Source organism: Ambystoma mexicanum, chromosome 4q (assembly GCF_040938575.1).
Source record: "Ambystoma mexicanum isolate Mex_15411 chromosome 4q, UKY_AmexF1_1, whole genome shotgun sequence".
Taxonomy (NCBI): Eukaryota; Metazoa; Chordata; class Amphibia; order Caudata; family Ambystomatidae; genus Ambystoma; species Ambystoma mexicanum.
The window spans coordinates 399633982-399653484 of NC_090928.1; positions in this window are offsets into that span (position 1 = coordinate 399633982).

Genomic DNA, 19503 nt, shown 5'->3' on the forward strand with positions numbered 1-19503 from the left:
GCCGTTTGAGTGAGGCCCAGGGAGGCCAAAAGGAAAAGGGTAACCCACATGTTTTTTCTATGGTTAGTGCCCACTATCAGTGGGGTGGGTGAGGCTGGGGCTGGATTGTCAGATGTCATACCTTCCCGCGTTCCCACAGGTGTTTTTCCAATGAAAACGGTACCTCACATGTGTGGGTGCGCCTAACGGGGTGCAAAATGAAAAGGGTAGCCCACTGGTAAATCCAAGCCTTTCGGCACAGCACATTTTGTTCATGTGGCAACCTACAGATTTGGACCTAGGGTGTCGAAGCCAGCAAGGAAAACAGGTAACCCCATGCATTTCCCAAAAGAGGACACCCGTGGGAATGCACAGAGGTCTGACTTGCGTGCCGCGGCCCAGAATTTATTACCCAGAACCCCAGACAAAGTGAACATTGTGTTTTCCCCCCACCAAATATCACACTTTGTCGGGGATTGTGGCTAATAAAAACTCAGGCAATTTGCGCAAGGCAGACCTTTGTGGATTTCCATGGGTGTCCTCTTTTGGAAATGCATGGGATTCCCTGTTTTCCTTGCTGGCTTCGACACCATAGGCCCAAATCAGTAGGCTGCCCACATGAACAAAATATGCTGTGCTGAAAGGCTTGGGGTTATCACTGGGTTACCCTTTTCCTTTTGCGCCCCCGGTAGGTGCCCCCATACATGTGAGGTACCATTATTGTCGGGACACCTGTGGGAACACGGGAAGGTATGACATATGTTGTTGGCGATGTGTTTCGGTGAGTGGACAGAGGGAAATGTCTCTGAAATTGGATGGAAATAAAAGACAATTCTCAGACATTCGGCTATGGCCACCCACCGAAACACCCCGCCAACAACACATGGCCGACTTTCCCACGTCTGCACACGTGTCCCGATGAAAACGGTACTGCACATGTGTGGGTGCACCTACCTGGGGGGCAAAAGGAAAAGGGTAACCCACTGGTAACCCCAAGCCTTTCGGCACAGCACATTTTGTTCATGTGGGCAACCTACAGATCTGGGCCTACGGTGTCTAAACCAGCAAGGAAAGCAGGGAACCCCATGCATTTCTGAAAATAGGACGCCCGTGGGAATACACAGAGGTCTGGCTTGCACGATGCAGGCCTGAATTTATTACCCAGAATCCCCGACAAAGTGAAAATTGTGTTTTTTCCCCACCAAATATCCCACTTTGCTGGGGTGTCTGGGTAATACATTCTGGGCCGATTTGCGCAAGTAAGACCTCTGCGGATTCCCACGGGTGTCCATTTTTCAGAAAAGCATGGGGTTCCCTGTTTTCCTTGGTGGCTTGGACACCCTAAGCCCATATCTGTATGGTGTGCCCATCTGGAAAAAGTGTGAAATTCAGCTGTCATAACAGACTTGGGGGTAGGGGTGTTTTAGGCTTTCCCCTTGGCGCCCAGGTAGGTGCACCCACACATGTGAGGTACCGTTTTCTTCAGGACACTTGTCGGAACGCGGGACAGTAGGCCATGTGTTGTTGGCGGCGTGTTTTGGTGGGTGAGCCGAGTGAAATGTGCGGAAAAAGCATTTTTTTTTTTGCCACATTTTGGACTTTGCTGGGGTGTCTGGGTAATACATTCTGGGCAGATTTACGCAAGTCAGACCTCTGCAGATTCCCACTAGTGTCCTCTTTTTGGAAATGCATGGGGTTCCCTGTTTTCCTTGGTGGCTTGGACACCCTAGGCCCATATCTGTATGGTGTGCCTGTCTGGAAAAATCGTGAAATTCAGATGGCGGAAAAGACTTGGGGTTAGGGGTGTATTTGGCTTTCCCCTTGGCGCCCAGGTAGGTGCACCTACACATGTGAGGTACCATTTTCATCGGAACTTGTGTGGGAACGCGGAAAGGTATGACATTTCTTGTGTTTGTGTGGTTTTCATAATGTTTTGACCCATTTGCTGGTGCCCTTTGTCACACACCCCTTTAATTTCCCAAATGTGTCCTACATTTAGTCACTGCTTTAGGCACCATACACTTTTGTAACCAGCACACGTCACCTACCCTTGACAAGGTCTGCCTGTGCTCTTTCAAAAAATGTATGCTTGCCATTCCTCACCACATTGGTTTTTCTGATTTATACATGCTAAGTACGTCTGTTCAGGCCATAAGCATAAAACTCCTGTGTACCATGGCTCAGTGTTTGGCTTGTGGTATTGCTTGTTTTGTGAAACACTACAAAAAATGTGTGCTTTCCTAACTGCAAGAGTCGGGGGAATGTAGCGGAGCATTGTTTTTCTCAAAATTCATAGAAGTCATTGCCGTACCAAGCCAACCATGTCCACCACATACCTTTTTTTCGGTCATTTTCCTGATTTTTCCCCAATCTATGGCATTTTCCTAAACTTGGAATTTTGTCTGCTGTTCAGAAATGTATGCCTTTCTGTCCTCCAATTCGGATTTCCTACCCTTTTCTTTCATTCCGTCCCTGCATGTCCAATTGGCAAAAATGGCCAAAATCGCCTACCTCTCACAAAATGGTTGATAACCACATCAAAATAATGTTTTTTTGTTTCCACTCAACCTGTTCTTGAAGGCCAGGAGATTTTGGAATTCAGCACAGCAAACCATTTGTTCCTAGCTCTTACAAGCAAAAAAACACAGGCTTCTTTGTATAACATTTTATTCACATTTTTGGAAAAAACACAACATTTTCGCCCTTTTTGGTTATTTTCTCTCACCCCCCTACAGCAACCTAGGATTCCTGGGTGGCGTTACGACCGCCTACATGTGGGAAAAAAGGGGCCACATTTTTGCCGAGCTATCTCATGTAACAAAAAGTTACAAGGCATTGAATGGCTAAATAGCGAAATCACCAAAATAGGCCTTGGCACTTGGCGGAAATACCCATGGCACTTAAGGGGTTAAAATCAATATAAACAATGTTCTCTTTAGTAGAAAAGCACTGCCAATTAGAGCTTTGCAGGATTAGTCTCCTGTAGTAGTTTTTAAGGGGAGATCATGACTTTTCAGATGTTTTTATAAGATTGTGACAAACTCTATGGTGGAACATTTTCTGTAACATATATTTTTTTGAATGCTTTACCGTGACTATGTTTACACTGGTAGATAGAGGGTTAGGTTTGTTAGTAGGTCTGCTTTTCTTTGTACATAATTTTTTACTTTTAGTTTTTACAAGAGGGGCCTTACCTTTTTTAGTCGTGGCTGGTTTATTTTTGTTGAGTGAGGTTACTAGCTCTTTTGTTGTAATGTTTTTTATACATTGTTTTAGAAGTGTATGACTATATGGTGTAGTTTTAGTCTTATCTGCTCTATTTTTTCTTTCTTTTCTATGAAGTTGCTTTTTAGTAGCCATTTAGTTGTGTCTGTTAGGATAAGAGAAAGTTTGCATTGGAAATTTGTGCAATGTATATGCATGTATGGTGCATGGGTTTTTGGGTGTGACTTTAGAGATGAATAGAGTGCTGTTTGATTGTTAGTTGGTATATTAGGTGTGGTTTGAAAGGTTGTGAGAGTAAGATTCTAAGAGGTGAGATGGTGTTGGGTTAGTGAGTAAGGGAGTGATTGTGGAATTGAATCTGTAGGGTGATTGTGCTGTTTTGAGCAACAGAGTAGGTGTTGCAATGGTGGTGTGTAGATGGGAATAGTGGAATAAAATGGGCTAGAGTGAAAGAAATGTTGGTTTGGAAAGTGTTATCTCAGATAATATATAGTGAAGCTGTGAAGCTGTAATTACATACATAAACAAGGTACATTAATGTACTTACTTTGTTTGATGCGAAGGGTATTCTTATTTTGGTTGTTGACTTCAGCAATGTGTTTCTTTCCTGTAATTGTAAAAGAAAGTTTTTGGGGATGTGTGGTAATGGCAAAGTACTTTTGTTAAGCAAGGTTCACATTTATAAAGGAAGGAGGAGTGGTGGGGAAAACATTGAATAAAATTGGTGGACGGTTTCAAATAGTTGCTTTTAGGAGCATTTTCATGAAAGTTAAGAAATGCGTATGTGCATTTATAGAAGCTCTGTAACATTTTGTAAAAGAGAAGGAAAATTGCTGGAAAAGATTTGTAGTACACTTTTAAATGGCAGTTGGTATGTTTAAGTTTAATATGTTAGTAGTATATGCATACTTGCCAAGATGATGCTTTCCAATCTGTAGGTTTTTATGTAGTCCTAGTTTTTTGTTTGCATGCTGGGCCTTGTAGTTCTGCTTTTCCCAATGTGAAAGTTGGAGTACAAGTCACAGAATGTAGAGAAAAAAGTAGGACTACATAAGCTGCTGAAGATTGGAATGGGTTATGTAAGGAAGTATACATGTACTGTTGACATATTCAACTGGGACACACTGAGCACCAATTACAAATGGTGTAGAAAGTAGAAATCTATGTTATCTGCTTTCACTTTCACAGTGTTGCTGTAAATGCCAATATGCATTTTTTTACTTTCTTCAAAATGCTTCCAAAGACATATTTTGAAAAGCACAGAATTTTATATGTTTTTTTATATACATGTCACAGTTTCAAATCTTGAAGTTCAGTCGTGTTTTTTTCTTTGCATTCTGGGACTTGTAGATTGAGTTTTATAATGGGAGAAGTGGAAATGGAAGTGACAGAATGCAAAGGAAAAAAGAAAGACTTAATAAGCACCTATAGATTGGAATGGGGGATGTTGGGATGGATGCATGTGCTGCCAACATATTAAACTGGCAGACACTAAATGGCACTTAAAAATGGTCTACATATCCATTGTATCTGCTTTTCCTTTATTTTACGAAATAGTTACTCAGTGCTGCCATACATTTACATATGCATTGTTTAAACTTCCATCACAATGATTGCCAATAGAAACATTTTGAAGTGCAGAGAATTGTATTTGTTTGCTGCTTCATGTGAGCAGGTGATGAATGCTGCAATGCATGGCATTTGCCAGAGTTGTTAAAAAAAGAGAATATGCTTATTGAGAAGCTTATTACAGGGTAAGTAGCAGGAACTCTCTCTCTCTCTCTCTCTCTCTCTCTCTCTATATATATATATATATATATATATATATATACATTCAACTTGCCAGCGAACAATACGGACAACGTCCTCAGAACACCCCCATTTTCTTTATGTATGAACATTTCAGGACACCGCGAGTGTTCTTAGAACACTTTCAGATTGACAACTAACAATACAGACAACGTCTTCAGGACACCCCCTGCGAACATTCCAGGACCCCACGAGTCTTTTTAGAACTTGACACCGAATCCATTCTGTTTATTTACGAACATTTCAGAACAGCCGTGTTGTCCGCAGAAAAATCGAACACAACAAAACTGTCTAGCACATAAAAAAAACAGAACATTGAACCTATCTCATACTCCCCCACCCTCCCCAAACACTCTTACACACCAACACACTCCACTAAATACAATTTTTAATCCAAGTTTCACCGCGCTGTCCGCGGTCGTCCGCGAATGCAAGATGGCGGGCACCACAGAAAATCTGACGCACTTCACGCACCACGCCGTCCAATCAGCAAACACGTCGCATGTCCGCGGAAATCACGCAAGCCGCTCGGCCAATCAGGGCACTGTCCGCGGAGCGAACCGGGAAGTCCGTCTGCGGAGTGAATGGAGATATCACTAATTTTTTTGCCTTACATTTTGGTCATTTAAAAAAAAAAACTACTGGACGGATTTACACCAAATTTGCAAAAGCACGCTTTCGGGACCAAGCCTCCGCTCCTGCCGCAAATTTGGTGTAAATCCGTGCAGCGGTTTCGGCTGTAGGCGTGCGCAAAGTTTTTTCCCATTATGTCTATGGGAAAAAACAAAAGTTTTTTGACCCCCCCTATAACTTTTCCCCCCGGACCAAACCTCTCCAAACTTTGCAATTCAGAGTGGGCCATATACTTTTTTTGCAAAGTTTGGTGAGGATTCGTCCAGAGAGAGCAAAGTTATAAGCCACCCAAAAAAGGCTCTTCCTATGGAAACACCAACTTAACCATAACTACATGGAATATAGATATATATATATCTATATATATATCTATATATATATATATATATATATATATATATATATATATATAGATATATAGATATATAGATATATATATATTCAGCAAAAAACTTTGTTACATCTTCACTACACACACTCTCTTTCTACACAAATCCACAACGTCAACATCTGATTGGCTGATTCCTACAGTCCCCTTTCCATAATGGATTTGCTGAAAACCCCGGATGTGGCATGCCCTACCTGCGGACAGCCACGGTGTCCGCGCGACATGTAACTCTTAGCCAGCCCTTCTACCCTTTCCACATCACTCTCGATGCCATTCCCTCATTGGATACAGCTAAGCAGTCACACAACCATCCATCAATCACATCCAAGACCTCTACATCTAAATCCATCATCAGAGTTCCGCACTTCAAATGTACTGTTAATCACTCTGAGTAGTACAAGTTTCACATCATTGGAAAGCACCTACTACAAAAACTACCGTACAAGTCTCGAAAATTTCTACTTACAGCTCCATGCATATCCACATGCATGATTACAAACTACAGGTATGCATATTTTACTCAGAGTACATGTACAACTCTTATGAATCCATATAAACAGAGTAATGTCACTAAACCTGCATAGCCTATACATATATGACAACGCTCCCGATTTAAGCGCGAGACTCCCGATTTTTCATTGAAAAATCACACCATTTTTTACTGTCACCCGCCTAAATTAATGCTAATCCCAATGCAATCCTATGAGGAAAATAAATGTTCCGTTTGCTGTGCTGAAACTCCGTCTCTGGGGCTCCCGATTGTTGGCATGTCTAACTATAAAATGAACTTATTGACATTTTTCCCATCTACTATAATCAACTATTACTTCCAAACCTGTCTGCTATCTACAACACAGCTTTAAAAAACCAAGTGAATTTCATACACTTAAAATGTTATTCTTTTGCAAAGCATGTTGAACTAACATATTGTAAATACAATGTAAATGCTTCACATAGTCAAATGAAACGCATGCATTCACTATATTCAGATATCAAACAAGAATACTACCACAAAAACATAAAAATCAACGTCTACATTAACATCAGTGCTATAAACACACACAATAACTAACTTCTTTCTTTTACAATTGCAGTGAAGACCACCCTCCTGAAAATCAGCAGCATCTAAACTACAAACAACATATCCGAAGAAACCTGCTCATTCCACAAAAAAAGATCAAGCATTCTTACTGTTCCTCAAAGACACTGTGTGGTTCATTCATGTAATCTCCGCAACAAAAAAAACAGCGATTTCTGAACCATTCTGCCCACAAATCCCCATTTGTTAAACAGGGATTTGCAGGCAGAATGGCACACAAATACCTGTTTTTCGGCACACAAATTACATAACTCAGCCCCTAGAATGTTAGCATTGCAGAACAAAGAACTGTTTTAATTCTACACCATAGATATCACTAATTTTTTGAGACCTACTTTTTGATCATTTTAAAGAAAACTACTGGAAGGATTTTCACCACATTTATAAAAACATGCTTTCGGGACCAAGCCACTTCTCCTGCTGCAAATTTGGTGAAAATCCATCCAGCGCTTTGGGCTGTAGGCGTGCACAAAGTTTACCCCCCATTTAGTCTATGACAAAAAAATAAATTTTGGGACCCCCCCTACAACTTTCCCCCCCCCAGACCAAACCTCACCAAACTTTGCAAAAAAATTCAGAGTGGGGAATATACTTTTTTTGCAATTCGTCCAGGGAGAGCAAAGTTATAAGCCACCCAAAAAGTGCTCTTCCTATGGGATTAGCAACTTAGCCATAACTACACACCAAACTTTGCAAAAAAAGTATATGGCCCACTCTGAAAAGATTGGTGAGGTTTGGTCCAGGGGGTGCAAAGTTCTAGGGGGGGTCCCAAAATTTCTTTTTTTCCCATCGACTGAATGGGGAAGAAATCTTGCGCACGCCTACAGCCCAAACCGCTGGATGGATTTTAACCAAATGTGCGGCAGGAGCTGCGGCTTGGTCCCGAAAGCGTGCTTTTGTAAATTTGGTGAAAATCTGTCCAGTCTTTTTTTTAAAACAATCAAAAAGTAGGTCACAAAAAATTAGTGATATCTATGTCCGCTCCGCGGACACACTTCCCTGTTCGCTCCGCGGACAGGACACCAATTGGCTAATCGGCTTGTGTCATGTCCGCGGACATGTGACGTGTTCGCTGATTGGATGGTGAAGAGTGCGAAGTGCGTCAGATTGTTCTGATGCACCCTCCATCTTGGATCCGCCGACAGCACGGCGGTGAACAGAGGCGAAATGCAGTTTTGGGGAGTGTTTTGGTGTGCAAGAGTGCTTGGGGAGGTTTGGGGAGTAAGAGATGGGTCAAATACTGTTTTATTTAGGTGGCAGGTGCTCCTGAAGTATTCGCCATCCGACGCTGTTCGGGATGTCCGTAATTAGTCAAAATGAGGGCTGTCCTAAGGACAGTATTCCCGTCCGTGCTGTCCACAGGCAAGTTGAAACTGTTCTAAGGACATGCGCGGTGTCCGCGGACATAAAAATTGCCCACATGGCACAGTTAAAATGTTTGATTCTATGGGTGTGATATGCTGCAGTGGTTGTGGCCAGGGCCTAGAGTCTTGGGTGCATGGCCAAAGGCCATGCACCCAAGACCGAAGTTATAAGCACTGAAGTTATAAGTCACCATGGGTGTGATATGCTCCGGCAGTTGTGGCCAGGGCCTAGAGTCTTGGGTGCACCGAAGTTATATGAACCAAAATTATAAGAGACCATGGGTGGTTTATAACTTTGCTTTCCCTGGATGAATCCTCACTAAACTTTGTAAAAAGTGTGATATGGGTGGGCCCATATGGACAGTTAAAATGTTTGATTCTATGGGTGTGATCTATGGGTTTGATATGCTGCGGTGGTTGTGGCCAGGGCCTAGAGTCTTGGGTGCATGGCCGCAGGCCGTAGGCCATAGGACATACACCCAATACTCTAGACCCTGGCCACAATCACCGCAGCATATCACACCCATAGATCACACCCATGGAATCGAATATCTATCAAATATTTGCAAATCTACAGTTTGTGTACTGTTTGAAGTGTATGGTTTGTATGTGAAGTTTTGGCTACGCCATGTCATTAAGATTGTAGAGTTTGGTAACAAGCACTCCAGTATAACATATCCATGGAAGTAAACATTTTGTATTGTGGTGTATGGTTAGATGTTTGCTTCAATGGTTCTGTTATGCAGCAGTATGTATGCATTCTATTAGAATATACTTACTGTTTGATTTTTTGAGATTGGATATATTTATGCACCCAAGACCGAAGTTATAAGCATCGAAGTTATACGCCACCATGGGTTTGACTAGTGTAAGTTGCTATGCAAATGTAGCAATGAATATTCTATTTCAATTACCACCAATTGTTGACAACATTTACTTACACAGTACATACCATACGGCCTTGCACCCAAGACTCTAGGCCCTGGCCACAACCACCGCAGCATATCACACCCACAGACCACACCCATAGAATCAAACATTTTAACTATGCCATATGGGCACTTTTAATGTCCGCGAACAATTTTTTGAGATTGGATATATTTTTTTCATGAGTTGGGTAACTGGAGCACATATTCTTTTTCAATTTCTGTGATAAAAGAAAAGAGCATGTTAGTGTATGTATTTTATAAAGACTTATTACATTGCATAATAGACATTTCAGCTTTTTTTCGACCCTCATATTTAGTAGTTTACAAACCAGTGTACTGTGCAATTTGCTCAGTTTCTGTGTTTGTTTTTGAAATCATTGGGTCTGTGGGAAAAAAATCCATGTCGGATTAAAAAAATGCTTTTTTTGTTATGCTACAGTCTATTGTTTGTTTGTTTTCAGTGTGCACTTGTTGTTTCTGGCTAATGTTCTATCTGTTGGCTTGTTGCAGATTTTTGGGGCAGTTAGATACCTGTTGGCGTATTCTAACTGTCTATTTTTCGTTATAATTTAGTGGTTTTGATTTATCTGTTTGGTTGTTGCAAAATCTTGGGACAGTAAGATACCTGTTGGCATATTCTAACTGTTTATTTCTTGTTATAATTTAGTGGTATTAATTTATCTGTTTGGTTGTTATAGAATCTTGGGGCAGTTAGATACCTGTTGGCGTATTCTAACTGTTTATTTCTTTTTATAATTTAGTGGTATTAATTTATCTGTTTGGTTGTTATAGAATCTTGGGGCAGTTAGATACCTGTTGGCGTATTCTAACAGTTTACAGTTTTTTAATTGAAGTTTTGTTAATGTTTAAGTACAGATTAATTATTAAATTTTGGTTTTAAGAAGATTAAATAAGCATTTGTAAGATTTTCTGGTAATCTCTGCTTTAGGGTAATGGTACTATCATTACATACGAACCATCCACATTTCTTTTTTTGTATATGTAGTGTGGTAGATTATACCTATTGTTGTGAAGGTGTTCTTACCAAGTGATACTTGACCATGTGTGGATCCAGTCAGCTTGCAGTTGTTTATGGTACCATCTGCATTTTAACGTAGAAGAATTACTATTACGTATTTACAATGTGTTTGTATTAGTAAGGTGCAGCGATTATCTGAATTGCAGGTAGTACATAATTTACCATTGTTTGCATTTTGTACATGTTACAAGTTCATCCCCTCCACACACACATCCCCTCCACACACTCATCCGCTCCACACACTCATCCGCTCTCCACACTCATCCGCTCTCCACACTCATTTGTTCCCTACACACATCCGCTCCCCACACTCATCCAGTCTATACACTCATCCGCTCCATGTACTCATCCGCTCCACGTACTCATCCGCTCCATGTACTCATCTGCTCTCTACACTCATCTGCTCTTCACATTCATCCACTCCACACATTCATCTGCTCCCCACACTCATCCAGTCTATACACTCATCCGCTCCACGTACTCATCCGCTCCACATACTCATCCGCTCCACGTACTCAACCGCTCCACGTATTCATCCACTCTTTACACTCATCCACTCTCCACATTCATCCGCTCCATACACTCCACACACTCATCTGCTCTCCACACTCATCCGCTCTCCACAGAAATCCGCTCTCCACACTCATCCGCTCTACACACTCATCCGCTCCACACACTCATCCACTCCACACACACGTCTGCTCACCACACTCGTCCGCTCCACACACTCATCCGCTCCACACATTCATCCGCTCCCCACACTCATCCGCTCCCCACACCCAACCGCTCTCCACACTCATCTGCTCTCCACACTCATCCACTCTCCACACTCATTTGTTCTCTACACACATCCGCTCTCCACACTCATCCGTTCTCCACACTCATCCGCTCTCCACACACAACCACTCTCCACACACATCCGTTCTCCACACTCATCCGCTCTCCACGCTCATCCGCTCTCCACAATCATTCGCTCTGCACACTCGTCTGCTCTACATAGTTGTCGGCTCTACACGCTCGTCCGCTCTACACGTTCATCCGGTCTAAACGTTTATCAGGTCTATACGTTCGTCCGTTCTGTATAGTCATCAGTTCGATGCACTCCTGCGTTCAGTTCGCTTCTCTATATTTACGCACTCATCTGCTCTACACGTTTGTCCGCTTTACACACTTAGCGGCTCTACACATTCATCCGCTTTAGTATATTCATCTATTCTATACACTCATCCAATCTCCATACTTATTTGATCTATCTAGTCGTCTGTTCTTCCACTCATGTACTCTTCCACTCAGTGCATTCATCTGTTCTATACGCTTCATCCATTCCAACTATTTCATCCACGGCATTCACTTTGTTCCTTTGTCATTCATTATGTCCATTTCAGCGGTTTAGATCTCCTTACTTTCCATATGATTTATTCATATTATCCACTTCACTGTTTTGATCTACTTACCTGTTTAGTTCTGTTTGTCTTTCTAGTTTACATTCGAGTTTATTAGCTGCAAATTTCTCAAATCAGGTAGTTTGTCGGGTCGGTGTCATTGTGAGGCTGTTAGTTTGGAAAACCGGTTGGTTTTAGGGGAAGAGCCAGGTTTTCAGTAGTTTGCAGAAGGACGCTAAATCGTCAGTTAGGCAGATTTGGGGTGGGAGAGCGAGTTCCACAGGGTTGGGGCCAGGGCTGAGAATGATGATCCGCCTAGCCTGACTGAGTTTGTCTTAGGAATTACTAGGAGGCCGGCTGAGCTAGATCTTAGGGTGCGAGTGGGATGATAAGGTTTTAGTTTGTCTTGGAGATATTGATGTCCAGTTTTATGCAGTGCTCGATGAGAGAGGCATAAGGTCTTAAAGGCCACCCTACGGGCTACAGGATGCCAGTGTAGTGTCTTAAGGGCTGGGGAGACGTGGTCTCTTGACCCGAGCACAAGTAGCATTTTGGCCGCTGCGTTTTGTGCTCTTTGGAGTTCATTCTGTTGGAAGGCGTGGATTCCAAGATAAAGGGGGTTTGCATAGTCCAGTCTTGATATAACGATTGATTGGACCGCGGAGAGTCTGTTGGGAAATGAGAGATATGGAAAGATGGGCCTGAGGGTTTTAAGGTGGTAGTGACAGGACTTGGTGACATTGTTGACTTGGCGCGAGAGTGTTAGGTCAGAGTCAAGAGTGCATCCAAGATTTCTCACTGAGTTTGAGGGGGTCGGTGAGTTGCCCATGGCGGGTGGCCAGGGTAGTGGGTGTGGAAGAAGTTCGGAGTTGCCGCAAACCATGATTTCCGTTTTGGAGGGGTTTAGCAAGAGGTGGCTTCGGGTCATCCAGAGTTCTATGTCAAGGAGGCAGGATGCCAGGTCCGGTCGGCAGTTGGGTTTCAAGTTCAGGAGTTTTAGAATTAGTTGAGTGTTGTCGGCGTAGTTGTAGCACAGGATGTTGTGTGAACGAATTATTGGTGGGAGGGTGATCAGGTAGAGATTGAACAGGTGGGCGGATAGGCATGCTCCTTGTGGGACTCCCGTGTCGACCGGTCGGGCTTGGGAGGTATAGGTGGAGAGTATCGTTATTTGGTGCCTATCTTCGAGGAATGAGGCTATCCATTTAAGAGTGGTTCCACGAATTCCTAGGGAGTGGAGGCGGTCTAGGAGGATTGAGTGATTGATTGTGTCAAAGGTGGCGGATAGGTCAAGGAGGATTAGTGCGGCGCATCCCGCGAAGTCTGCTGTCATCTTAAGGTCGTCCCAGATTGAGGTTAGGGTAGTTTCAGTTCCGTGACGGGCTCCGAAACCTGATTGTGCGGGGTCTAGGAGATTGTTGGCTTCGACAAAGGCATTTAGTTGGGAGTAGGCGGTTCGGCCAATGAGTTTGGCAAGGAACCTAGTGTTTGAGATGGGGCGGTAGTTTTTGAGCTCGAGAGGGTCGAGGGAAGGTTTTTTAATTAGAGGTTTGACATGAACCATTTTGAATGCATCAGGGAAGATGCCGGAGGAAAGGGAGGCATTTATGATGGATCTTGCGTGTTCTCCTGCGCAGGTTAAAGCGAAAATTTCTTTCAGGGTTGAGGCTGGGCATGGGTCTAGGGGAGAGCCAGATGGTTTGCGGGCGGATAGAAGTTTGAGAAATTGTTCTAGTGATATTGGACTAAAGGATTCAAATGTTGGTTGCATAGTGGTTGCAGCTGGTCGGCAGGTTTGAATGGGGGGAGTATTGCCTGGTGGATGGCGGAGAGCTACTTTGGTGGCTAGAGTATTTGTTCTTTCGAGCGCTGTGGTGTAAAAGTAGAGGGAGAGCGAGTCGCATAGTGATTGTGAGGGGGACGGGACGGTCGTGGTGCAAGTCGGTTTGGTGAATTCAGAGATGATTTTGTGGAGTTCTTTGCTCAGGTGTTTGCAGTTTAGGATGTGTAAGTTGTAGTAGGCTTTTTTTGCTTTCTGGATTTCAGCCTTGTACTGGTAAAGGTGTCGTGCCAAGGTGGCCTTGCTCTCCTGGGTTTTGTCTGTCCACTATTTGCGTTCTAGGTGTTTATGTCGTTGTTTAGTAGTCTTCAACTCGGGAGTGAACCATTTGGGGAAGAGGCCACGACGCTTTGAGGGTTTGCAAGGGGGTGTGAGCCGCATAAGAGATGCATTGAGCCATGAGTCAAAGGTGTCAGGGGTTAGTTGTTAATTGAGTTGGCAGGAGGGTGGTGGAGATTGGAGGAGCGCGTCGGCTAGGTCCGGGACGATGGTTAGTTTTTTCCAGCATTTGCATAGATTCGAAGGTTCAGATTCGAGTAGGGGAGGGGGTGGGGTGAGCTAATGGCGAACGAGTGAATGAAATGATCAGACCAGATGATGGGGGTAGGGGGGGTTTAAATGAATCCGGGTGTTGGAGCTGAAGATGGCATCAAGAGTGTGTCCTTTATAGTTAGTCGGGCCATTTATGTGGGGTTGGAGGTTAATTACATGTAAGCCGTCAATCAGAGAGTGTGTCATAGGGTTCGAGGGAATGTCGAGCCATATGTTGAAGTCTCCAAGAAGTGTGAGGTTGGGGTGGTTTAGTTGAAGGGTGGCAATAGTGTTGCAGAGGTTGTTTGCAAATTCTCTATCGTAGCCAGGGGGTCTGTAGATTATTAGGAAGCTGTGTGAGAGTGACGGGGAGAGGGATAGTTTAACAAGGAGAGATTCGCAGGAAGGAATGGAAGGTTGGTTGTCGATGATTACGGCGTGGAAGAGAGACTTGAAGACGAATGCTACTCCCCCTCCACTGGAGGGACGGTTCAGTGGGATGAGAGAGTAGTCAGGGGGGAAGGCTTCATTAGCGATTGGGGCGAAGTCGTCAGAGAACCAAGTTTCAGTGATGAAGACTTGGTCTGGTTTCTCAGAGGCGATGAGGTCAAAGATGCAATGTCTATTTTTTGCTACGGATCGGGCATTAAATAGGATGCTGTTTATGTTGGAAGGTGAGGTTGGTCTCAGAGCTGGAGTGGAAGTGGGTGGTGGCAGAGATTGTGGAAGCTGGTGCCGGAGGGCTGTGGGGTGGGTGATGATCGATGGGAATAGCGGGCGAGCAGATGTATTGGCGGGCTTCGGCCGGGGTTGGGTGGCTGCGTGTGATAAGATGATCCGGTCTGTCCCAGGCGATTTGAAGGTGGGGTCTGGGTGGTTAGGAGTTTCAGTTGCAGTTGATGAGAAATTGAGGGAGAGGGGTTTCAGGAAGGGTGAAGTTATGGGGGAAAGAGTTGAGGGGGGAATGAGGTGGTGGATCAGGACAAGGGAGAGGAAGAGTGCTGAGAGATTGGGGGGACGAGGTACGTTTCTCTTTAGTTTCTTTGTTGCGATTGGAGTGTAAGAGAGGGTAGGGGCGTCAGAGGGGAGAGGGATTCGGCTTCGGTTCTTGCTAGTGCTAGACGTGCAGTTTTTAGGGAGGGGAAAGGGTGCGGTCGGGGCTGGAAGCTTCAGCTTCATAGGAGCCACATTCCCTATGAATGAGCATTTTTATGCCTAAGCTGTACAATTTCTGAGATAGTGTTTTGTCCGATGACAGGTCATTCCAGAGGTCTTGAAGCTCTGTTTTTTCTGTTTGTTAAGTAGGCTGTAACATATTGCGCAACTGCAGTGGAATTGTCTGCAATGTACTCAACATCCATGTTTGCATTCCATAAGAGGGCAATGATTGCTTTGTAATCATTGATATATTTTGCTTCTTCTGTTCTTTTTATGTAATACGTGTTCTTAGGTGATTTACCTTTAACACTATGTCTGACTGAAGACATGAAGTTGTTCACTTCACCTGTTTCTGTAACTGGTCTGGGGAAACCAAAGCAGCATTTGGTGTAGTATTTCCCTTTGTTTTTGTATTTACGACGACAATATTTGCCACATTTGTGTCTTTGAAATTGTACAATTTATGCATGAAGATCACTATTTGTTGCTTCTGATGGAATTTCACAAGTGACATATTTTTTGATAAACTGTAAAACAGTGGCATCACTGTCTTGACCAAATTTAGGAGCATCTTTAATCCATAAAAGCATGTGGATATGTGGTGCTCCTCTGGCTTGGTATTCTTTTCCCCAAAAGAAGTGTTGCACTTCTCCAAGAGGAGGAACAGTTTTATTACAAATAAAGTGTAGCATAGCAATGAAACGATGATGGAAATATCTTGAAACATTAAGAGGATCTAGAGAGCAAAGTTGCCCAGGTGTTAGTATATCTATGTTTGTTTTGTTTTTGTTTAATATGCGTAGGAAATCATGTAAATCTTCCCATGCATATTCTGCACAACTTAATGTAACAAACCAAGTGGGTGGGCAAAGGTTTCCTATCATACAACATACATCTCCGTGACGTCGGAACCAGTACTCTTTCGTACCACGCATGTTTACTAACAGATGTGTAATGCTTGATTATAAAATGTATTCTTTTTCTTGCACTTTTTGTATTAATTGCGTAGCTGACATATTTTGAAAGTGGGTTCCTGATTTTAATGTGTGTGCAACTCCATAACATAGAGTTGCTAGTTCACTTCAAAGAGTAGGTGGAATATGTATTCCACATTTTGTCTAAATCTGGGATCTTCAGAATACTTTCGTAACAAGCAGTATTCTGATGTTATCTGAGTGGGTCTATTATCGTACCTTCCTCCTTTGCCAGTAGGAAAGAGTAGAGGAAAAGTGCTTCTATACTTTTTTCCCATATGCTGATTGGCGATCCTTTGGTTTGTCACATTTGGTACGTTTCTAGCGCATCATCTATGGTGTCAATAGAGTGTAATGGATGAATTGTATAATGGTCTAAAATATTGGATACTGTAGTAGGATCTACAAGTTCAAATTGACCAGTTTCTGGTGACTCTTCAATTATTTCAGTTGTTTCCCTTAAGTTTTCTTGAATATTTATTTCTTTGTAGTATTCATTATTGTCTTTTAGATATTGCAAGGCTTGTCTAACTTTATGTAAGTCTACGAGTTGTTGCCAATTTTTTTGTCTTTTGTAGATACACCATTTACTAAGACGATTAAAGATTGCTCTATTGGACGTTGCACTCCCCAAGTGTGCACATTTTCTTTCAAATCAAATGGTAAATAAACTACTTTGCCACAAATGCTTTTCCCCGATTCAGAGGGAGGTAATGTTGCTGTTTTTGGTTGAAGGCGTATTATTGCTTGAAATGGGTGCACTGTTTGAATTATGGTGCTCTCACATACATTGAGTTGTTGTAGAGGTTTTGGTAGTGGGAATAATTCCAAATTATTTGTGATAGCACGTGAAGGAGTTTGGTTGTTGTCAAGTTTTGCAGAGCAGTAACTGCAAATTATTAAGAGGTCAGTTATTTCGTATTTGTTTTCTGCTATAAGGTAGAGAGCTAATTCAAACCATTTGGAATCTTCATTGTCTTCTATTTTGTATGTTATGTCTACAGGTTTTGTGTTACTTTTATAAAAAGTTCACTTCCAAAATATTTTCTCTGGGTATGGTCGATTTCTTCGAATAGGTCTTTGGGTGTACCATGTAGAAGATTGTTATTTAAATTGGCTAGTGGTAAAGCAGGACTTTTAGCATAGTACAGTTTATAGACTAGATTTCTTATAGTTGAATGATGTGATCATTTTGATATAATGGAAGGTGCCTTTGCAAATAGGTCCTGAAATGCAGGCTAATGAATGCCCTTGTAGTCCTGTGTATTTGCGCACTGGACAGGTATCCATATTTTGCAGCAAATTCATTTTGATTTTGTCTTTGCCTTTCACCTACTGATGTAAAGATTTGAAAGATTTTTTGGGAATGTTACACATTGACGTGCATGGCCATTTGTATGCTGAACATTCTGGTTCAGTCAAATGGAGAGGTAATTCTGAGTTTTCTGGGGATATTTTTGTAAGCAGTAGTTCTTGTTCCATTATGGTATTATTATTTTTATCATAACCTCATCCACTGCTATGTATGGCAATTGTGTTTATTTGATTTTGTTTGTATGCTTCTTCATTAAAATATGGTTCTGTGCTTGTGGTGTGACTCCATTCACCTCCACAGATATTTAAGAAGTTATTTTTGTTGACATTCTGTTTATTGAGAAGTTTTTTTGTAATTTAGTAGTTAGTTTTGTTAGTGCTTTCATTCTTTTTAACGCTAAAATGAATAACTTTCTTTTGAGAAGGATTGCACTATCTATCAAAGCTTCTAAGATTAATTTTCTACGGTAGGTTTGAAGGGTTGTGCATGATTTGTCTCCTGTTTTTATAAGATTCTGAACGACTCTGTGGCAGAACATTTTTGCTAAAATACTTTTTTTGGTATGGTTACTTGCTAGTATATCAAGATTTATAGGAGCAGTTTTAGCAGTAGTGGTAGCCGAATTCTTGTTAATCATTTTCTGTTTTGTTTTACATTTTGATAGAGGAGGGAAAGTTTTGTTTGAACTTTTTGTACAAACTCTGCTAGAGATGGATCCTTATTTTGGACACTTTTATTTTCATTTGCTCTATTTCTGCGTTGCTTTCTACAGACTTGCTTTTTGGTAGGCATTCTTTGGGGTCTGTTGAAAAAAAAAGAAGGTATGGGTTGGGTCATTCTGCAATGTGTGTGTGCTGTGTGCATGATTGTCTGAGTATGATGGAAAAGATGTATGTGGTGGTGTGTGATTGTGCATTGGGCAAACTGCGGTTCAGATGAGAGTAGAAAGTGAGCTAGTGGTGAGGAGAAGCATTAATAGTAAACCTAATGGTATAAAATTAAAACAGTTCTTTGTTTTGTAATACTAACATTCTCGGGGTTGAGTATGTTATTTGTGTTCCAAAAAAACGGGGATTTGTGTGCCATTCTGCCTGCTAATCCCTGTTTAATAAATGGGGTTCTGTGGGCAGGATGGTTCATAAATCTCAGTTTATTTTGGTGCGCAAATTACATGAATGAACCACACAGTGTGTTTGAGAAGCAGTACGAATAATAAGATAGTATTGTACTTACTATTTCTTTGTGGAATGAGAAGGTTTCTTCAGATATGTTGTCTGTAGTTCAGATGCTGCTGATTTTCAGGAGAGTGGTCTTCACTGCAATTGTAAAAGAAAGAAGTTAGTAATTTTGTGTGTTTATAGCACTGATGTTAATTTAGACGTTGATTTTTATGTTTTTGTGGTAGTATTCTTGTTTGATATCTGAACATAGTGTATGCATGCATTTCATTTGACTATGTGCATTTCATTTGACTATGTGCAGCCTTTATATTTTATTTACAATATGTTAGTTCAATATGATTTGCAAATTAGTAGAATTTTAAGTGTATGAAATTCACTTGGTTTTTTAAAGCTGTATTGTAGATAGGAGACAGGTTTGGAAGTGACAGTTGATTATAGTAGATGGGAAAAAGTTCATTTTATAGGCAGACATGCCAACAATCGGGAGCCCCTCAGAGGGAGATTTTCACCACAGCAATCGGGAACATTTATTTTTCCCATAGGATTGCATTGTGATTAGCATTAATTTAGGCGGGAAACAGTAAAAAATAGTCCGATTTTTCAATGAAAAATCGTGTGTCTTGCGCCTAAATCGGGAGGGTTGGCATGCATGTATAG